This window comes from Protopterus annectens, chromosome 2.part1, assembly GCF_019279795.1.
Source record: "Protopterus annectens isolate FY-2018-M chromosome 2.part1, PAN1.0, whole genome shotgun sequence".
NCBI classification, from domain to species: domain Eukaryota; kingdom Metazoa; phylum Chordata; order Ceratodontiformes; family Protopteridae; genus Protopterus; species Protopterus annectens.
The window spans coordinates 772,751,340-772,775,530 of NC_056729.1; positions in this window are offsets into that span (position 1 = coordinate 772,751,340).

Below are 24,191 nucleotides of genomic sequence, written 5' to 3' on the forward strand. Positions count from 1 at the left end.
GTTCGGATAAATGGAAAACCCATAGAGCTCAGAGCTGACACTGGTTCCAAGTGCAATGTTATGTCAGCAGACACATTTTCTAGAGTGTGTCATGGTGAAAGGCTTGATTTGGCAAAGTGTGCGAAGCTTGTTGCTTATGGTCGTGAAGAAATTCAGACTGAAGCTCAGTAGTGCTTTCATTTTACTCTGCTTGGAGATATCATGACTTGTTATTTTATGTGGTCAAGAGGTGCGTCCAGTCATTATTAGAGCTCATAGAGAGATTGAAAATGGGACTGCTTTCATTTAACAAGGAAGTCCATCATGTTACCTTAAAAGACCACTACTGTAATTTTGCCCAGTATATTTTTCTACCTCTGCTGATCTTTTTGAAGACAAACTAGACAAGCTTTCAGTTGTGTACTCCATGAAGTTAGACCAAGATGTCAGTCCAGTTATCAGGCCAGCTCAGAAAGTTCCACTAGCCATGCAGGACAGAGTCAAAGCTGAGTTAGATAAAATGGTGCGACAAGGTGTGATTTGTCCAGTAGGCGAACCTTCTGAATGGGTATCTTCCATGTTGGTAGCTCATAAGAAAAGCTCAGATGACATCAGATTATGTATTGATCCAAGAAATTTGAACAAAGCACTAAAAAGACCTCATTATCCAATGTTCACAGTCAAAGAATTGCTCCAATGCCAAATACCACTGTTTTTTCTGTCTTAGATGCGAAGAATTCATTTTGGAAAATTCAGCTTAACAAAAAATCCTCATTGCTCACTTCATTCAGTCCTCCGTTTGGCAGGTACAGATTTTTGAGAATGCCATTTGGGATAAATTTTGCAGGTGAAGTCTTTCAACGTGAAATGGAGCAAATTTTTTTCTGGGTATCCTTGTGCTATTATAGTAAAGGACATAGTAGTAGGAGGTAATGGTGAAACTGAGCATGACAGAAACCTGAGAAAAGTTTTGAAAAGAGTACAGCAAATTAATCTAAAGCTCAATCCACAGAAATGCAAATTCAGGTTACAAGAAGTTACTTATGTTGGTCATTTATTTCTTAGTTCAGGCCTATGACCAGACCCTTCTAAACAAGCAGCCATTCTCGAGATGCCAGCTCCAGACAATGTTCAAGCCCTGCAATGTTTTCTTGGCATGGTTAACTACCTAGGCAGGTTCATTCCAAACTTGAGCCAACTTTCAGCACCCCTTAGAGAGCTGACATATAAAGATGTATCATGGTCTTGGTTAGAGAAACACCAAAAACAGAGAATTGCTAGTACACCAACTCTCAGATACTGTGATGTTCACAAGCCAGTTAGTCTTTTATGTGATGCTTCGATCCAGGTGCAGTCATTCTATAAGAGGGTCAACCTGTTGCCTGTGCATTGGGAACTCTTACCCAAACTGAAATGCAGTATGGTCAGATCTAGAAAGAGCTTTTGGCAATTGTGTTTGCATGTTCAATTTCCATGATTATGTTTACTGTAGACCTATTCAGATCGAAACAGACCACCAACCTCTAGTCACTATCTTGAGAAAGCCTATGCATGCAGCTCCAGCCAGATTGCAACATATGATGTTGAGATTGCAAAAGTATAATTTCACTCTTGTCTACAAGAATGGCAAACTTCTTTATATTGCTGATACATTGTCTAGATCACCAAGAAACACTACTGAACAGCTTGAGAATGAGAACCTTGATTTTGAAGTCATGGAAGTGAGAAATTTTTCTTCCACACGTCTTGATGAGCTGGGAGATCACACAGCCACAGATCCTGTTTTACAAAGGCCCAACCACTTTATCAATCAAGGATGGCCATCAGAGCAATCTAGTCTACCCCAAGAAGTGCAACCTTATTTTGGTTGAGACAATGAGATTTTGTCTGACAAAGGTATCATCATGAAAAGTCGGAAAGTAATTGTTCCACAGTCCTTGCAACAAGAGTACATTGCTATCTTGCATCGTGGTCACCAAGAAACAGACTCTACTAAAACAAGGGTGAGAGGTCTAGTATTTTGGCCTTCTATGTCACAAGTATCTAAACGAACTACCCTGCTTGCTTGTCATCTATGTTTGAAAGGGACAAGCGACAGTTATCAAAAAGAATTTACGAGCACGTTTTGGCAGTAAAAAACAAACATTTAACAAATGCATTGGGCAAACATGTTATTAACTGCCAAGGTTTTTGTAAGTTATCTTTTTTGTTTTAGATCATGTAGCTAATTGTTTGTATGGAGGGGATTTAAATAATAAGTTAGAAGAAGACTGGCAAATAATGTTGCAGGCAAATAAAAACCCTGGTTTGAATGAAAGCATAAATATTAAATGCTTATTAAAGTCTGTACAGGTTTAATTTATTATAAGCACAAAGTGCTTTTTTTAAATATGTTTATCTCTTTAAAAAGGTTTGGTAATTAAAATGAAGTTACACGACTAAATTATTAATTGTTTAATTAAGGTATTTTATTCTATAAATACTTATTTTAAAATGTTTATATCACCTCTGATGAAGTTTGAATACTGAAGGTGCTTAGCAACTTACAAACAGTGGTTTGTGTGTATTTTTTCCAGTAGGCTTACTTTTGGAGACCAACTATATTACAGCTTACTGGTTTATTTTTATCAGACTGAAATATTTAAATTTAAACTTGACTGCTTGGCATCAGCAACTGCTTTTCTAGTTTTGCTGTTTTGCTTTTTGGAGTTTTAGCATTGTTGTCTGCTTTTTTTTTCAGGAAATGTCAAAAGAACAGAAGTTCAGATGTAAAAAAAAAACTCCACTGGAGGCAAAGAATAAACTCCCCCTTGAAATCAAGACCCTCACTGACCCCAAACAATTTAAATCTGCCACCAATGAATATTTTAAAAGTCACTGGGCCTGCCACTGCCCTCACCCTCCCTGACCACAGCCATCTTACATAGTCACCATCAGTTCAGTTTTTCTACCCCCCCCCCCACAAATCCCCCCTCTCTCCCACTCTCATGCTACTCTTTTTCTTCTCTCCCAACTACCTCCTAACCTTCCATCCATTTGTAAAGCTACAAACACCGCAAGACTTACTGCTACTGTCTAAGTAATATGTAATACTAGTATTAATACCAAACTCACCAAGCTTCTTATGTAACTTCCTATGTATTAGAACACCATAACATTACTGTTAGCTACTTTTGTTTTTCAGACCTGTACAGGTTTTGTGACTACTATGAGAATGTATATTACCATTGTATTCTACGTTTTTGTTAATCTGTATGTACTTATAGAGCTTTTCTCCCCAGGCCTCCACTAAAAAAGGGCTTTGGCTCAGTGGGACACTCCCGGTCTACAAATGTAAAATAAATAAATAAAAATAAACTCAAGGTTTTGCTGCTTAATGCTAGGAGTCTAAACATGAAGCTGCACTGAAAGAAATTGCCAACCTGCTAGCTGACAGATTTGGTGCTAACTTTAGCCTCCTGGACCCGCAGGCCGTATCCCCAGAGCATATCTGACAACAGTCTGCTGCCAAGTATCTCTTAGAGATCAGGTCATATCTGCACTCTCCAAGGACAGAAAAATGGCCTCAGTAGTACCAGATAACATCCCAGATTGCTCCCTGGACAAGATAGTCAATATATCAACCAGGAGTGCAACCAAACTGGATCTGGTCCTCACTAATATGGGAGAGCGCTGCATACTTCCTACTGTAATACCTTTCCTGGTAAGGTCAGTCCACAAAATGGTCTCCTTTGAAGTAAAATAAAACCTGGTCCCCCAGCTAAGCTGGGAATATTCAGGAACTATTCTAATGCTAACCTCTTGCTATTAAGTAAGACCCTGGCAAAATGTCAAGCCCCTATAAACCCTGAGATCACTTCTGCCTATGCAGAACTGTTCACAGAAACCCTGAACAAGCATGTTAATAGCTGCATAGAGGCAGCTGTACCAACCAGGAAGAAGTACAAAACTAACTCAAAAAACAAGCCACCCTGGTGGAATCACAAAATCAATTGGATGTGTAACAGGAGGAAGAAATTCATGGCAAAAATTAGGAGGTGCAGCACCCAGCAGGATAAAAACACTCTCATTAAACTAAACAAACAACTCAGAGGACAAATAAAGTCTACCAAAGCCAAATTTGAGTTAAGTCTGGCTTCCCAGGCCAAGGACAACCACAAAGTATTCTTTAGCTATGCCTGCAACCTCAAAGGCAATACGCAATTGTGTACAGAGCTCATTGTAAATGGAGCCACCTACACTGAGCCAGAAGATATAGCAAACCTCCTGGCTGATAAATTCAGCTCCAGCTTTACTCTTCTCTCCCCTTCAACCTTCCTTCAGGAAATATCATCAAATATAACTCCCCCTACTATCACTAGGGAACAAGTCCTTAATGCTCTCTCTAAGACCAAGAACACTGCATCAATGGGCCCAGACAATATCCCATCATGCCTTTTTAAATAGCATGAAACATGACCTATCAGGGCCTCTGGAATTACTGTTTAACTGTAATCTCCAAACAGGCTTCGTGCCTCATGAATGGAGAAAGGCAACAGTCATCCCTCTGCACAAAGGTAGGCCATCTACAGACCCTGAAAAATACAGACCCATAAGTCTCACTAGTCTTATATGCAAAGCTATGGAAAGAATTATAATGGAGATGACCACTAGAGATATAGTAAACCTCCAGACACTGGACCCAACCTGGTTTAGTTTCGTCAAGGGCAGATCATGCCTACTCAGCCTGGTGGACTTTTTTGAGAAGGTCAACAAAGCAATGGATGAAGGCAAAATCGTTAACACTGCCGACCTTGACCTTGTCAAAGCATTTGACACAATACCCCACTCGGGCATTGTTGACAAACTCAAGAGGTTAGGTACAAACCCATATGTCACCCAGTGGATAGCCAACTAGCTCACAGACAAGACTCAGGAAGTTAGAATTGGGGAGTCCACCACTACAAAGAGACAAGTCGCAAGTAGTGTCCCTCAGGGATCAGTCCTTGGAACGCACTTTTTCGGCATTTACTTCTCAGAAGTCAAGGCCAATGTCAGTGGTCTCTGGCTAACTAAATTTGTAGATGATTGCAAATTAGGAGCTGTCATTGAATCTGACACTGACACAAATGTTCTCCGGGGGGGGGGGGCTGACAGACAAACAACTGGTGCCAGAGTCATGGACTAAAACTAAATGCCAAGAAATGCATCATAGTATCCTTTAGGAAGTCATCCATCCCTGGTAATTGCCATATTGACAACACACCCCTTAGAGTTGACCCAGTAGTCAGGGACGTAGGGACACACATAGATATTAATTTAGTCTTTGATCATCATGTGTCTACAGTGGTGAGGAAATCATTCTATGTTGCTCAACTTATAAACAAAGGTATGGCATCTAAACCCAAGGAAGTCATTGTTTCACTGTATTTGGCATTCATCAGACCTGTCATTGAGTACATTGCCCCCTTTGGTATTTACCTAACGAGGCATTCCAACAACTGGAATGTCCACAGAGGTTCCTGACTAAAAGAATACAGGGTGTAAGTAATATGTCCTATGCAGACCGCTTCAAGGCCCTATCCTTGCACTCTGTCTCCTACAAGCTTTTTAGGGGAGATCTATGCCTGGCATACAGTGCATTGTCAGACCCCACTCTGATGGACCTCCTGCATATCCACAAAACAAACAGTATCAGAATTACCCATTATAAAGACTTAAACCTTGTCTGTGATATAAATAGGACCTGCTGGAGAGATAGGTATGTATCCCAGAGACTACCCAGTCTATGGAACAAGCTCCCCATCCATGTGAAGCAGAGTTCCTCCCTAATCCAATTCAAGTGCAACTTGGACAATTGGATGGGATACCAGAAATTCATCCCTGGTTTGACACCTATGTCTCTGATGCAAACAGGTAGTCTGTAAATGGTTCATCTCCCAGGCCCATGCTTACATTTATCCAGGGTATAAGAACTTGTCAGAGATTTGGAATGCATGGCCGAGCTTAAAAAAACCCTTGTGGTTATTAGCCTAGTAAACACCTATGAACCTATGAACTAAGCTATCTAAAACAGGACCTACCAGACCCACTTAGCATCCTCTTTAACCATAGCCCAAGAACTGCCTTTGTTCCAGCAGAGTGAAAAACAACAACAGTAATCCCCTTGACCCTGGGAACTATAGACTCATAAGCCTAACCAGTCTCATCTGCAAGGCCATGAAAAGAATCATCATGGACATTATCAACACGGATATAGATGACCTTCAAACTCTAGACCCAAACCAATTTGGCTTTGATAAGGGTAGATTGTGCTTATTAAACCTAGTAGACTTCTTTGAGAAAGTCACCAAAGACATGGATGAAGGTAAGATAGTGCATACCACTGACATGGCCAAGGCTTTTGACACAATCCATGACTCAGGTATCATTGAGAAACTCTCCCAGATGTGGATTAACCCTTATATCAATAGATGGATAGCCAATTGCCTCACCGACACAACATGTACTGTTAATGTTGGTGATTCAACCTCTACCAGTAGAGCCATCACCAGTGGCATACCACAAGGATCTGTGCTGGGGCATTTACTGTTCAAAATCTATTTTTTGAAGTCCGGGCTACAGTAGATGGCCTTTGGCTTAACAAGTTTGCTGATGCTTGCAAACTGGTCCAGTCATTGAGTCCACCAGTGAAATGATGTTAACATATTTTAGGAGGGGCTAACACCGACAAATGATTGGTGCCAAAGTCATGGTCTACAACTAAATGCAAAAAAGTGCCATTTCTATTGCCTTTGGCAAAGTGGAATCCCCCACTAATTGCAGTATTGACAGCAGCCTGCCCAAGATCCAACTCAGTGGTGTGAGACTTTGGAACACACGTAGACAGTAATCTGAACTTTGAACATCGAGGTTTCCACAGTGGTAAAGAAAGCTTTCTACATTGTGCACTTCATAAGCGAGAGCATTGCATCCAGGTCTGAGGATGTTATAACACCACTGTACATGATCCTCAGCAGAACATTAATAGAGTAGAAAGCTCCTTATTGTATGTACCTCACTAGACACCTGCAGCAGCTGTAGACACCACAGGGGTTTCTCAACAAGAAAATACAGGGCCTCCAGACCATGCCATGATGTACGTGGATAGACTGTCATTGTACTCTGTATCATATTGGCTTCTGAGAGATGACTGGTGGCTGGCCTACAGGGCAGTCTCTGACCCTACCCAGATGTAAATGCTGCACATCCGCAAATCTAAGGGCACAAGAGTCAGTCGCTGTAGGGATTTTAACCTAGCCTGTGACATTAACAGAACATACTTGAGAGACAGATATAGCTCCTGGAGACTGACACTCCTCTGAAATAAACTTCCAAATCATATGAAGCAGAGCTCCTCATTGACTCTATTCAAGTGCGACCTAGACAAATGGATGAGAGATTGCAAATTCACCAGGGGGTGGCAACCATGTCCCTCTTGAATAGGGGTAGTCAATGTTGACCATAGACTTGCTCTACAAATAATGTATACCTAATAAGGACGATTGGGGCTACTTGGGATGAACATGGCTATGTTTGTAAGGGTTGTAGACCCCATAGCCTAGTAACCTCCTACAAACCTATGTCAACATTTGTCAGGAGGCATATTACTACAGCTGTTATAGAAACAGCATGTAATGTAATGGCAGTAATGGCCATCATTACATTAGCTCACATCACAGATTGTTAATATCCTCTTGTAGCCATACTGTACAGCCATATCTCAATATAGCATTATGTGAATGACAGCAACATTGACATGTCAAGTAATCATAGGATCATAGGACACCATTAGGCTGATGGCCAACATCACATGAAATCCTAGCCAGTATTATAAAATGAAAGTAAGCGTGCCTATATGTACTGTATATTAAGGAAGACAGTAAGACTATTGGGTGTGTATTTGTTTGGATTGCATTACATTCTGCCACTGTCCATATGAGACGTGGACCACATCATGACAGAATTAGTGATCAGACATGCAGTGGTCTGTGGATAACTTGCATAGACTCATGGAAGACTCTGCTTCATGATGTGTGTATGCATATTTGACATGAGGACATCCTGTACTCCTCTACAGGAAGGATGTCATGTGGCCAGAGGACAAAGGAGGATGTGTGGAGCTACATGAATGGTACCCCAAGTGGTAGTGAAATGAGCTATTTTAAAGATCACAAAATTACTATAATGTACCTGCAACAAAATGCACAGCAGTATACTGGGTCTGATATGAACATTACACCTGTGTAGGTATAGAATATGAATGCCATGCAATGTCATAGTAGCAACAGCAGGTATGTCTGACTGTAACACTGTCATGTTACAGTTTATGGAGTATGATAGCATGATTGTATGCTGAGGAGAACATGTTGTGAACACTGTAGGGCATAGATGTGGAGTCATATCCCTGTGTAAAATTGTCTCATACATGATAGTTGTATGTATAGACATGAAAGTAGCTTGCTGTCAGATTAGAACATCTATATGTGTAGTTAATGTAGACTGCAAACAGAATAGTTAATGTTACTACCACAGCACAGGGTTGTCTTGAATACTGTCAGAGTACATGTTACACAGGATTATATAATCATTGTGTGCTACAACAAGATGTTTGGAGGAGGGTTGGACATAGCTGTGGACTTAAATATAATTCTAAAACCAACTATTTACAGAACACAGTACTTAACACAAATGTCAGAGCACAATTCTAGCTTTTATAGTGTCAGAGAATACTTTATAGCTGATAACATCAGCAGAGTCTGGTGAGAGGAATATGCTAATAGCAGTATCCCACATCTGGTGTAAAAAGCTCTCCCTAATGTCAAACACACACACACACACACACACACACACACACACACACACACACACACACACACACACACACACACACACATATTGACTATCTAAACAAATATACAGACTAGAGAATTCAGTACTTAATGCAAGCACCACAAAACAAGTCTGACTTTTCCAAGGCTACAGGACAATTTATAGTGGATGACATCATCACTGGATGTTTGCGAGAAGATGTTGGGAGGCCTGAATGAAATGGATAGCTAGCCATGTACAACTGTCAAGATATTAAAGATCTACATGTTACTAGATTGATGTGCACAAAGTGTAGTATTCACTGTTGTGTTTCTAATGTGCAAGTATTTTAAATAGACAGCATTGTAAACTATGTGCAAACATCTGTCCACATTCCTACAATTATTGGAAAATATGAATGTGTATTCTCAGTGCAAAGATGTACATGGTATATAATAAAGCACTTTTTATTTATTTATGTAGTATAGTTGATATATTTGTGAACACATACTGAGACAGCAAGTTTCAAGTCCATGAGTGCAGGTAACAGATGGCTACAGTGTAAATATGTGTTCTTCCCTTAAAAAGTGCCTTCTCTTTGTTTGTGTTTTTATATGTACTTTTATGGGATGAAGAAAATGGACAATAAACATAAGTAATACATGCTATTGTGCACTTTCCATGGCAAACCACCAAGTAGCTGGTTTGTGTGATAGATGGCAAAGTGTTTGTGCATGCGAGATGCACATTTCTAATGCTTTCCCTGTTTGCACATAGTTAAGCTGCCAGCAAATGTGAGTGTCAGTGCTAAAATTATGAGTACTGAATGTATGAAGCACACCTGCTGTTTAGCTGACTCTGTTGCAACATGTGCAAATGCACTGCCACATTTCTTTTGGAGCCCAGATGATATAGGATTTGAATCCAGGTAAATGTAATAGTTTTAAATAGTTGTTTATAATGCAATTCCAGACTTATTCTACATTCACTATGTGTTACTTTAGCACAGTATGTTTAAGCAGCATTGCACAGAGGAAGCTGCACCATTAAAGAATCATTCCCTGTGGCTTGGCATTGGTGTTTGATGCTAAACTCCATGCAAGCACAGAGGTCAAACAGTGAAGGACTCCTTTGCATTTTTTTTTGTACTTATGTGTGTTGTGTGTGATTCTGTTTTTTTGACCAGATTAAAGGTGTTAAAAGGGGTAAGTAGGAAAGTGGTGAAATGGAGGGGAAGAACAAAGGGAAAGTAATATGGGAATGTGTAGGAGGGAGGGAGGAAAGAACCACAGCTATCCACTTCTTCACCAGAATATTGGCTGAATTTGGACTGTCACCTTTACAAAGAGGGATGACAACAATGCAATCATGTTGTATAGCCAACTGGACCAAATAAAGTGTGTCAAGATGATGTGTGCAAAGTAGAGAGCTATGTATGGGAAAAATTTGTTTTGATGGGACAGGTGCCATTTTTTTTTATTTTTACTTCAGTAAGAGAGGAATGTTGGCTAAGGGATGTAGGTATTTCTGGGTCAGGTAAGTAGAATAGGTGAGAAAGCAGATGCAAACAAACAGGACAAATAATACAAGATACAGGGATGGTAAGGGACATGACAAGTTGGGGGACACCATGACTGGGGCTAGGGAGTAGACAACAGATGCCCATGCCCATCAAACATGGGAAGAGTGTGAATCTAGTCCTCACACACAAGACTGCCATTACCATCCCCTTACTCTGCTGGCTGTTGGAGTGCTTGACATCTTCTCCTATGGACCATAATGGAGATCAGCCACTCCATCCAGTATAGGCATGCACCAATGGTCCTATTCATGACCCTATGCACTAACCCAGAATCTCCTGGGAGGTGATAAAATCCCCACCTCTGCCAGTACTCCCGGAAGGTACAACAGCACCAGCTGCCAGGGTAGTGCTACCTGACAACACAGGTACTGCATGGGGCAGCAGAGGCAGTACTGCTTGTTTGGGTCCCAGATGTGCTGGGTGTTGGTGCCACCACTGGTGGAGTGGGGTCAGGCTGAGCCACTGGGATTGGCCTAACTCCCTGTGCTGTAAAGTACTCTGTGATTTGTTAGAGATGGATGGCATGGAAATGTTTTGATGACACATAGAAAGAAAAAAATGAGATAAAGGTTGGGGAGGGAGAAAAACAAAAGATAAAATTAGTGTCATTGTATGTGATATACAAAGCATTATCACCGTGATAAAGTATTTTATCTGAATATTTACTTTTAAGTATACTTTTTAACAACTATGAACTATAATTAAGGACTGCTCAATGTAATCGTTGCAATATGTGTATATTGCACAAATAATTTGTCCAATTATACAGATTAAGTTAACAGCAGGGCATTTATGTCACCTGTGTAGAAACCAATTTATGTAATTATTTTTAAAGTGTTTTACTTTTCTATATTTGTTACTTGTGGTATTTGAACAAACAACATCTGACTTCAGTCTTAGACTTGACTGTTACAGTTGGCTTGTGCTACAGACTGAAACATGCATGCTTGCTTTTACAGTTAGGATATGCATGCTTACTTTGCTATGACTGTATAGAAAATAAATAAATTTGAAAGCTACAATAATACTTCTTTTGTGCTGCATACATCTCCCTTGCTTGTCTCAGTCTCTCTATATGCTCAAATAGGCCTCTCTATTTGCTGTAATCTGTGCATTAACTGTGGAATAAAGAGAAGAGGTCAAATGAAGAGCGTCATGCATACCAGTCTTACCTATATGCAGCTTTCTATCTAGCATAAATTCTCTTTACAGTATACTTACACAACTGTGGGATGTTACCAGTCCTGAACTCATCTAGCCACTGGTTGAGTGTATCCCTCTTGTGCCTTTTCAGGTCATTAAACTGATGCCTACATTGTTATCCAGTGCATGGAATGCCAGTTGCAGTATTCCAAGCCTCAGACTTGTACTGGGGGCTGGTATAGTCCCCCTGCAAAAGTCTTTGGCTATGACGCTTTACAAGGAGTCCAGTGAAGATGCTGGGCTCCTCAACACTCCATCTCTGTGCTCTAATATGGGTACCTTTTCCTCTACCACCAGGCATGTCTAACCAGGGAGAACAGCAATAGCTAAGAATGATTTCCCACCAATGTGTGTTATTGCATTTACAGGTTGTGCACAAACCCAAACAACAATGCCAACCACATTTGAATGATGTTAAGTGGAGAGCAACAGTGCCAGAGAGGAAAGCAATTTTGAAAATTGAAAAGTTAATCAGACAGTTGCCATTAGCTTGAGGGCTGTTTGCTGCTGTAACTGGTAGGTGATTTACTGTACTGGGGGCATAAATGTTATGACCTGATACATTTTTGCATAGCTTTACACACTGATAAAACTAAATTTTCTTATGTGAAATTCAAACCTATTCACAAGGGGCAGAATATTTTTTTCTGCAGTGGTGATTTTTCATCCTTGCCATAGAAGAAGTGCTTTTCAGATATATTCATTATTTACCTATAAATACACATGACAGAGTGATGAGCTAACCATGTATGTGTGTCACCTGACAAGGTCCTGGTTTGTGCATCCATGTGTTTATGACTACTATTGAAGTCTGAAGACCATCCAAGGCCAGAGAACACAGTTATGATTAGAGAAATCTATTAGTGAGTATACGCTCACTCACAAAAAATTCATATGAGTTTATTAGAACTGAGTATACAAACCTTAATAAAATTGGGAGTGTGTAATAATTTTTTATCTGAATTTTAATGTAAAGTAAAATGGAGCAACAGTAAAGATATTTGTAATTTGCTAGATTATAACTCATGACTGTCTGCCTTTTAGCCCTACACCTTTACCTCCTGCCACAGGAACAGTTAAATAACAATTGTATATTTTCGTATTCATTATTAACTTCTTTGTGTTAATCACTGTGCAATGCCACTTTGCATGTTTGCGCGGTGCCCAACATACTTGATAGAAGGTATCCATTTTAAAATGAAAAAGAACCACAAAAAGCACAGATCCAAAGGCTTTAATAAATCCTAGTTGGTGAAAAACCTTCCCATTGAATATAATAAAAAATTATTCTTAAGACAGAACTGTACAAGATCCATCAAAAAATGAGACTGTGGAGTATCTCGCAGACATTGTAAAAATGCTCGCATGCCTACATTACAGTTAATATTAGTATAAAGACTTTTTACATCAAAGCTAAGCCAATACATATCCTCATACCAAGTTAACATTTTTATTTTATCAAGAAAATTCTGAGTATCTTTAATATATGAAGGAATTTTGATAACATATTCTTTCAAATGTTCATGTAACAAAATGCAAATGTTTTTCAGAAAATTCCTTTCTGCCGAAACAATACACAAAAGGGCGGACTCACGATGGCTTGCACGGAGTCTAAGAGTAGAGTAAGACTCCATGCAGCCAACATGTCCGCCGGGCGATCCAGGAAGAACCGGTAGGGGCGTGTAACAGAGCTCCTTAAACTAGTCCTACACGGACAGGGCCTGGATATGCAAATTACCTCAATTGCAGGCAAAAGCTATGCAAATGAGGTAAATTTGTGATCCAGGAAACCTGAACTTGTCCGAGTAGGAGTAGCGTTATTTGCAGAAATGTACTCAGTTGACAACTGAGTACGGTTCTGCAAATAGCAAAATGGAGCCGTGACAGCTCCAAAAAAAGGATGCATTTACAGGAGGAAGCATACTAATGGCCAAAAATACAGCCATTGGCAATGTTCACCGATGCAAAATAAAAATAAATAACTTTTTTTTTCATCCCTATCTCCGGGGTTTAAGCGTAACGCAACGCTGCGCAAACGTGCTGTGCCCTAGAAACCAGAAAATCAATAATTATGATCCACAAATGTGGATTTTATAGCTGATATGAATTTACAATGCAAGTGAATGGAAGGCTGAGGACAACATGGCCACAGAGTAGAGGTTGCTAAGGGGGGAAGCTCAGTCTAAGAGATGTAACCAAGCATTAGTAGGCAATCCCATGCAAATGAGGGTTAGGTTAGTGAATCGCAAGTTTACATAGCAAATGAGCACAGTCAGTGGAGTGTAGGAGTAGGATAAGGGGAGTAACAGTGTAGAAGATAGGTGACATCACGAGGGGGGCATGTATGAAAGAAGTGAAGCTCATTGGAGCTGAGTGGCATGTGTCATGTGGCATTTACATATCATTGAAAGAGGTGTGTCAGCAGGTAGGCTAGGTAAAGTAAAGAAATTGAAGGTGTATGCCGTGGATAACACCAAAGTTTCTTGCTGAGCGTGCATGCGTGCCAGTATACCCGAGTAAGACAGTGTGCGCGCGTGTTAGCGTGTGTGAGCACGTGTAAGCCTGAGTAAGCATATGTAAGGCTGTGTAAACAGTTGTAAGCGTGTTTGCACCAGTGTGCGCACGTTTTAACAAGAATAAGCAAGTTTCACTCCATGTAAGCATGTGTGCGCGCGTATGAGCTGCTGTGAGCATGTTTGCGCTTGTGTGCGAGGTGCTCCCCCCTGAGGAAACAGAAAGGAAAAGGAAACACACCAAATAGTAGGAAGTTACCAGGGAGTACTAGCAGAGCTAGCAGGTGAAAACAATCAGAATCAGGCAATTACACAGGCAGTACACTAGCCCAGCCCATCCCAGCACTTAAAACTCTGCAAACAACAGTCCATTATGTTTCTCTCAAGAGACACTGCAACACTGCAGTAAGCTAATAGAAGTGAAAACTGAAAAAGCTTTACTGAGACAAAGAAATGTTAGGGGCTGCATTGCTGTTATAAGGCGACATATGCAACATGCTGAGGGTGGTGATAATGCAAATACTACTGGACAACCCACAGTGAGGAGACGGAGAAGAGTGTACAGACCCAGGGTAACCTACCAGGGGCTACATGAGCTGGAGATAGTGGAGCGCTCTAGAGTGGACAGAGACCTCTTGCAGCAAATTGTTGAGCTGTGCAGGCCATGCCTCACACACAGAACCAACAGAGGGGAACCCATCCCAGTGGAAACCAAGGTATGTGCTGGTCTAAGAATATTAGCACAGGTACCTTCCAGAGACCAACTGGTGATATGATGGGGATATCACAGGCATCAGCATCCATGGTACTGCACCAGTTCCTGGATGCCATGTCAGCACATGTCGGTGATCATGTATATTTCCCCAATTCCAGTGAGGAATTGTCCAGCAATATGAGTCTCTTCCAGCAAATAGCGGAATACCCAGAGGTAGTGGTTGCAATAGACTGCACGCACATACGCATCGAAGCACCATCCAATGAGCAGGGTAGGGTCTACTTCAACTGCAAGGGCTTCCCCTCCATCAACTGCCAGGTCATGCGTGATGCCCAGGGCATAATACTGAATGTGTGTGCTGGCTGCCCTGGATGCTACCGTGATTCCCATATCTGGCATCTGACACAGCTGTACCAGACATTTGCCAGTGGGGACATCCCACATGGTCACCTAGTGGGGGATGCTGGCTATGCACTGGAGCCCTGGCTGATGACACCCATCAGAAATGCACACACACCTGAACAGGAACGCCATAATGAAGCACATGCACAAACACGAAATGTAATCGAGCTGCTCAAGTCACGGTTCCGGTGCCTGGACACATCTGGTGGAGCCTTGCAGTACTCACCAACTACATGTAACCAAATTGTCATGGTATGTGCTATGCTACATAATATGATCCCATGAAAACAGCTGCAGCAGGACCAGCATAGGCCTGGGCCAAACAGCCCCCCATCATTGCCAAGGCCATCACAGGCAGAGTGTGACTCGGAGGAGGAACAACCTGAGCCTGCCCCAGTAGGCAGAAGGAGGCATGCCCAGTATGCTTTGGCCTTGGCAAAGAGGCAACGTATCGCACATACACTGGCTCAGTAGGAACCCTGGAAATGATACCTCTCTCTGACTCACACATATAGTAAAAGGGATGCCTAAGTTGACATCACCTGCTTCCATTTTGTAGTATGTGCATCCAACATAGCCAGCCCTGCAGCAGCACCTGAGGCATGATTGACATGTGTTAAGCAATATAAAGCAGTGCTAAACAGCATTTACCACCATGTAGTTTATGTAAAGAAAATCGCGCACACCAACTAGCACAACTGTGGTCAATGTTGTCTAATATTGGGCAACGTCCAGCACTGTTAGTTAATACTGAGCAATGTTGGACAAGCTGGGTCTAAGTATATGACGGTCTCTCCAAACACCATTATATTGGGTGACTTCAACTACCCAAACATTGACTGGGAGCAGTACTCAAGACCCAACACCCTAGGCCAAAGGTTCCTAGAATTTATAAACTCAAATGCTATGGAACAACTAGTCACAACCCCCACAAGAGGGGATAACATACTGGACCTGGTCATCACCAACATGGTGACTCTATGCTCCATAACAGAGGTACTCCCCTCATCGGTAAGATCGGACCATAAATCAATTCCACTGGATATCCACATCCTGATCCCACCCACAGCCCAGAAAACCACAGTGAAAAACTTCTCAAAAGTTAATGACACACTTCCAAAACTGAGGTGGAATCCTTCAAGGCCCCCGGGCCAGTGGAAAGTATGGCTCAAACTGCAGAATCCTTTATAAATGCATTCTATGGACACCTACAGGAATGCATGGATCATGCTATCTCAAACAAAACCAAGACCAAATCATCCAAAGGCAGGTGTCCTGCCTGGTGCACATCAGCCATAAATAATCTGTACAACAGAAGGAGGATGCTACTACATGATAGAGCAAAATCCCTAAAAGGGAATGCATCTCTGATCACTACTAGCACAAAACTATGATCCCTCATAAAATCATCCAAGGCCAGCTTCAAGAGAAAAATTGCACAGGACACTAAAGATAATCACACGGCCCTCTTTAGTTATGTTAGGAACCTGGGTAGCAACTCCCAGATATGCTCAGAGTTGGTCCAAAATGACAATAAATACACTGAACCCACAGACATTGCCAACATCCTGGTAGACAGGTTCAGTGCAAACTTCTACCCCCCTTCCCCCACTAAATAGCAAATATCTATCCTAGCAGAGTGCTGCCTCCCTGACATCTCAGATGCTCAGGTGAGAGCTGCCCTCTCCAAAGCAAAAAACACAGCATCAATGGGACCAGATGGTGTCCTGGGCTGCGTTTCACATGAACTCCAAGAAGAGCTAACCCCCCACATACAGCTGCTGTTCAATCGCAGCCTTACTAGAGGATATGTACCCAAAGAATGGCATACAGCAACAGTGGTCCCACTCCACAAAGGTGGTGCCTCTACAGACCCTGGAAACTATCGCCCCATAAGCCTGACTAGCCTGGTCTGCAAAGCTATGGACCTACAGACACTGGATCCTACCCAATTTGGCTTTGTTAAGGGCAGATCTTGCCTCTTAAACCTGGTTGATTTCTTTGAAACAGTCACCAAGGCCATTGATGAGGGGAAGGTAGTCCACACAGCCTACCTGGACCTCGCAAATGCCTTCAACACAATACCCCACTCGGGCATCATAGATACGCTCTCCAGCTTAAATATAAACCCCTATGTCATAAGATGGGTTGCAAACTGGCTCAAGGACAGAACCCACATAGTCAAAATTGCTGGAGCCATGTCAGACTCAAAACCAGTTACAAGTGGCATCCCACAAAGCGCAGTCCTGGGACCTCTTGTGTTCGGCATATATTTTTCGGAGGTACAGGCTAACACGGGAGGACTGTGGCTGACCAGGTTTGCAGATGACTGCAAACTGGGTGCCATAATTGACTCTCCAGCCGACACAAGCATCTTCCGAAAGGGTCTCATAGGGATGGATAACAGGTGCCAGAGCCATGGCCTAAAGCTAAACGCTAAAAAGTGTATAGTCATGCCCTTTGGCAAAAACAAAGTGCACACAAATTACCACATAGGCGGGAATCCATTAACTCATTACATCCAAGTGACGCCTCCAGGTGCATTTGCAGTTACCTCCTACTGCTCCTCTAGGCATCAAATATTGCTTGTGCATATTTGCATTAATAATTCCAAATCCATGCCCTATACAAGGTATCAGAATATTTTATCTTGAAGCATATATGATGGCAAACACAGCTGTATTCATGTTTGACTTACGTCAGTGAGTATTTGTTAGAATTGTAAGGTGATAACTTTATTTTTTAAAGGTTCAATCCATGCCCAGTAGAAGTTAAAGGTACACAATCAAAAGAGCTGTACTGGAGGGAATGAGTTAACTCATGGAAGAAGTAATTAGGGACTTGGGGACCCAAGTTGACAGTAATTTCCCCTTTGATAACCACATTGCCAAAGTGGTTAGAAAGACCTTCTATATAGACCACTTTATCATGAAAGGATTCACATCTACATCGAGGGAGGTCATTGTGCCCCTTTATTCATCCCTCACCAGGCCCATAATTGAATACAATGCCCCATTTGGGATGTACCTTACCTGACACTTGCAGCAACTAAAAAGACCCCAAAAGTACCTCACAAATAGGATCATGGGACTCAGACAGATGCCATATGCTGCTCAGTTAAAGAAACTACAGCTCTACTCAGTTGCATACCGCCTACTTAGGGGTGATCTATGCCTGACGTATAAAGCCATGTCCAACCCGGAATTAATGAGCATGCTCCACCTCAGAAAATCGAAATACCGTATAGCTATGCGCTCGAGGGACATGAACCTGTGCACAGAAATAAATAGGACATGCTGGAGGGACAGATTCCTAACCCAGAGGCTCCCTTTGCTCTGGAATAGAATCCCAGTCCATGTTAGGTAGAGCCCCTCACTGACTCTCTTCAAGAGGAATCTTGACAAGTGGATGGGAGATCGTAGGTTTACCACGGGGATTATGTCGGTGTCACTACTAGACAGGGGCACAGTAAACTAACCTTAAAAAGGGCACAGTAAAATCAGTTTGGAGGGTGGCGAAAGCCAAACACACTCTGGCTAGGCTTGTAAATGCCTCAGGGCAGATAGCCTAGTATGAACCTAAGTAGGGCATAGCTGAACAAAAGGCAACATGCTCATATTTGCTCTACTGGCCCTTAAGCAGTCTGGTCTGCTCAGTATGAAAATATAAAGCAGTGATGGGCCTTGAACCCAGGATATTGTGCACTATAGTCATAATACTGAACCACTAAGCCATGACAGTATTGCAGTGGTCAGCCTGTATAAAAAAATGTTGATAAGTCTATGCTAAGTATTCCATGGAAACCCTGCAGGCACAGCATAATCCCTGTCGAGTTATGACACAAAGGTGAGTCCCGCAGTACGTATAGAACCTGACTTTCAACACACACAGTAGAAATCTTAATATTGGACATGTACACATACATCAACAGATGTAGTGGACCTCAGACAGCAACATACTGAAAGGACACACTGGGCATGCTCACACACTTGAATAAATAAGACACATGTCAGGCAACAGAACACTGACAGTCTGAACTGGGCATGCTCACACACTTAGGCCATGTCAGAGTACAGCAGTGGGCCACACATATCAGGCAGTTGCATGTGTTAACCCAGGAACCTCTCACTATCCAGCAATCTGCCCTGTGCACAGAGTTATAGGACAACAGACACATATATAATATAGTGGAACTCTGTCATTATCAAATATGTTCTGCAGATACCTAAGTTGTTTATAGAAAGTGAGAAAGCAAAGATGATAAAACCTGCAAACAGTATCAGCATAAACATTTTGCATCCTGAACATTAGCATAGGTTCAGAGGTCGATACTAGCCTATCCACCCTAGGGCATATACAAGCCTAGCTAGAGTGTGTCTGGCTTTTGAAACCCTGTCAAAGTAAAACACTGTACCTGTGAATAGTAGGTCACACAAGATAGCCCATTTACGTTTAATGTATTGTGCCTCTGTCTAGCAGGGGCCCGGAAGATATCCCATGGGTAAACATACGATCACCCATCCACTTGTCAAGATGTCTCCTGTAGGTGGTCAGTGGGTGGCTCTGCCCATGCAAAACCGGGATTACAATCTGGAGTGAGTGGAGCCTCTGAGATAAGAATCTGTCCCTCCAGCATGTCCCATTAACATCTGTGCTGAGGTATATGTCCCTGGAGTGTGTAGCTCCAAGGGAGTCGGATATCCTGAGGTGGAGCATGTCCATTAAATCTGGTTCGGATATTTCCTTAAACTACAGGCACACAACACATCCGTGTAGGTGGTAAGCGACTGAGTAGAGCTGGAGTTACTGTATCTGAACTGTGCAGGGCATCCATGTGAGTCCCTACATCTGCTTGTTGTGGAACATTTGTGGCCATTGCAGTTGCTGCAGGTGTCGGGTAAGGTACATCCCAAATGTGGCATTGTAACCAAGCATGTTCATGATGAGTATAGGGGCACAATGACCTCACTTGATCAACATGTGAAACCATATGGGATAAGGTGGGCTATATAGAAGTTCTGTCTAACCACTTTGGCAATGTGATTGTCAAAGGCGAGAGTACAAACAAGTTGTGTCCCCAAACCCATAACAACTACTACCGTATGTAATGGATTACTACCTATGTGGTAATGTGTGGGCATGTTGTTATTCCCAAAGGGGATGACTATGCATCTAATGGCATTTAGCTGTAGTCCATGGCTCATCCTATCTCTGTGAGACCCCGTTTGAGTATGCATGTGCCAGCCGGAGAGTTGATTATGGCACCCATTTTGCAGTCAACTGCAAACATGGTCAGCCATATTCCTCCTGTGTTAGTCGTTCGTCACACAAATATATACTGAACAAGTGAGGTCCCAAAACTGAGCCTTGTGTGATGCCATGTGTAACTGGTGTATAGTCAGACATGGCACCTGCAATACTGAGTATGTGGGTGCTATCCCTGATCCAGGTAGCAATCCATCGTGTGAGATATGTGTTGATATCGACGCCGGTGAGCCTGTGCATAATGGCCGAGTGGGGCATTGTGTCGAAGGGTTGTGCAAGGTCCAGGCAGGCTGTGTGGATGACCGTCCCTACACTGACAGACCTGCTAACTGTTTAAAGAATACGAACAGGTCCAGGAGGCAAGATCTGCCCACAACAACGCTGAAATGTGTAAGACCCAGTGTCTGTAGGTTCCTGATGTCTATGTGCATGAGTCCCATTACAATACACTTCATAGCTTTGCAGAACAGGCTAGTTAGCCTTATAGGCCGATATTGTCTGTGGTCCGTTGTGGCAGCAACTCTGTGGAGCAGGACCACTACCACTGTACGCCATTCCGTGGGTACATATCCTGCAGTAACTCTGATATTGAATAGTGACGTAATGTGAGGGTTACATCTGTCATGAAGCCCGTGTAAGACGCAGGCCGGGACACTGTCTGGTCCCATTGATGCTGTGTTGTCCACTGTGGGGAGGGCAGCACTCACCTGTTTATTTGTGATGTCAGGGAGGTTACACTCTGTTGGGATGGACAGTAGCTCCTTAGGGGGGATGGGGGGGAGACATCTGCACTGAACCTGTTTGCCAGGATGTTGGCAATGTCTGTGGGTTCAGGGTATGTTTAGTCAGTATGCAGTAACTCACAGCATATCAGTGAGTGTCCACCCAGGTACCTGAATTAACTGAAGAAGGGCTTGTGAGTGTCCTACTTGTCTGGCGCAATCATCTGTGAGAAGCGGGCCTGACATAAATACAAGAGTGATTGTAGCTGTCTGGTAGTACAGATCACAGATGCCTTCCCTGTCTGGGATTGTACTCTATCATGTAGTAGCGATCTCCTTTCATTGTATAGCTTATTAATGGCCAGGGTCTAACAGACAGGTCCAAGAGGTTTGCGTATAGATAAACTGCCAGCAGGTGGTTTTAAGGAAGATGAAAATGATTTGCTAATTGAATGGAGACAAGCTGCACAGGACTGTTGTTTGAATTGGCTGAAAATTCTTATTAAAAAGAACCAACGGACAATGGATAGTTTGCATTGTAAAATTACAGAATTGCAACATGATTTAAAAAGTAAAGTTTCTGTAACTGTTTTTCAGTCAAATTTCAAAGAAATAAATGAGAAGTTGAAAAAAGTTGAAAATGAAGTCACGGCTAGAAAGAAATCAAAACTAAACCGAGATGTTCAGGACTATGAAAGAAATGAGATCTATAATTGGCCCAGAAGGGGGCGTCGTTTTCAAAGGAATGCCAAGAAACGTAGAGGAGGAAATGAGGAGGTTTCCTCTTGTTCTTCAGTTGAGACTGGTGGCAGCCGTAAAAGCGTTTCCTTTGAGAACATTGCAGCTGAAGACTCGGATGTGAGTGAGGAGAATCGAAGGGGGCAACAGAATTCTCGTAACAAGACGTCCAATGTGCAGACGAGATCGACGAGAAAACAACAGGGTAAGACAAGTCGTTTGCAAGTTAACAATCAGTCAAAAAACTGAATCTAAACATTCAGCATGCTTCTTTTGTAAGCACACTAACCAATACTGATGTTTCTGTGAAAGATACGCTATTATTTAATGATGAAAATGTTTTTAATAATAGTGGAAGCGTTTCTAAGCATTCTAATGTAGCTTTTTCTGAAAGTACGTTAACCAACATTGGCGCTTTATATTTAAATACGCATTTATGCTATGATAATAATATCCCTAGGCCCTCTGGCGTTTCTTCGAAATATATTGAAAATGTGCATGATTGAAAATGTGCATGATTGTCGACAAATAGCAATGTCTGTACGCATTTGGGGCAGGTAGTGGGTACTGAAGGTGAATATTTGAACGCACTTGAAGTTTCGCGCTCTGAGAAAGTTGTTAATGATGTGATTGTAAAACACACTGTTGAAAATGCTAGAAATGTTCAAGTTGACGCCGAAAATGTTACAATAGTGATGTGTCAAGATATTTGTGAGCCTGAAATGCATTTTTAGGACAGCAGTAAGGATGAAAATAATACATATAGCACTTATAACACTCATAATCAAATTTTTTTTGTTCAGGATGCTTATCAGGTTAAATCAAATGTGTTGTTTGACCATGTTAATAATACTGAAGTATGTTTTGAAAATGCTATCAGTAATGGTGGAGAACATGAAGTGGGACTGAATGGCAGTTCCATTAATAACATTGGCTTAATTGTGATTAATCTTTCTGATGTGCTTTTGTCTGAGGAAATGTTGAGTGTTTTATCTAAGGGCACAAAATTTGTGCCTACTAGAATACCCTCCTTCTCAGACATCCTTTTGGATGTGAAAGATTTCATTCGAAAACTAAACCTGAAGGTCTATTTTCATGAAAAAGAAAAATGTTCTCTAACAGGAAATGAGAGTCTGTTGGATGAATCTCTCTTAAATTTGAGCATATATGACTATGAAGGTTTAGGGTTGAATGAAAATGAGAATGAGGATATTTTTGAACTTTCTGTGGAATCAGATATTAATGTGGAAGGGGCTTATGGAGGTGGATATGGCCATGCTGAAGTTCCATACTTTTCTGGTGACAGTAACTTTATGCATCCTAAGAAATCTCAGGCAATAAATGCTTTTGAACATGTTATTCTAGCTAAATTAGAACAAGCACATAAATCTTTTTGTGTGAGTAAAAAGGCTTTTAATTTAAGTAAAGATGAGTGGGTAGCTCTTAAGGCATTTAGGATGAAATTGGATAAGGTTACTGTTAAACCGGCTGACAAGGGGGGCAACTGGGTGATTATGAACACTGATAAGTATGAGAATATAGTTAACAATTTGTTATTGGAAGATACTTATTAAAAGTTGAAAGGCAACCCTTTAACCTCTTATTCTTATGAACTCAATGAGTTATTGGAAAGAGGGGAAAGATTAGGATTTTTTCCAGGTAAAGATGTGAAAAACCTAACAGTGAGGGAACCTCGTCATCCTTACATGTATATAATCCTGAAGATTCATAAAAATGTTGCCAATCCCCCCGGTAGGCCTATTATCTCAGGAATTGGGTCTTTTGTTGAGAGGGTTAACCTTTTCCTGGATTCCCACCTTAAGAAATTTCTTCCAAAAGTACAGTCACATGTGAGAAATACTCAAGATGTTTGCCTAGCATTAAGAGGGCTGAAATGGGAAGAGAGTTACTACTGGGCCAGTGTTGATGTTGTATCACTCTACACCAATATTAAGATAAGATGGGGCTTGGAAGCAATGTATAAAGTGATGGGAGAAGGGCCATGCACTAGGTTTTTGTTAAGTTTGTTTGAATTTAGTTTAACACATAATTATTTTTTGTGGAAAAATGAATATTTTTTGCAGGTAAATGGAACTGCTATGGGTGCAGCTTTTGCGCCAAGTTATGCAGTGATTTACATGGGGGAATTTGAGAAGGAATTTATGTTTCAAAATACATTTTTTGTCAATAATGTTGTATTTTTCAAATGTTATATAGATGATTTAATTTTTGTGTGTAAGGGT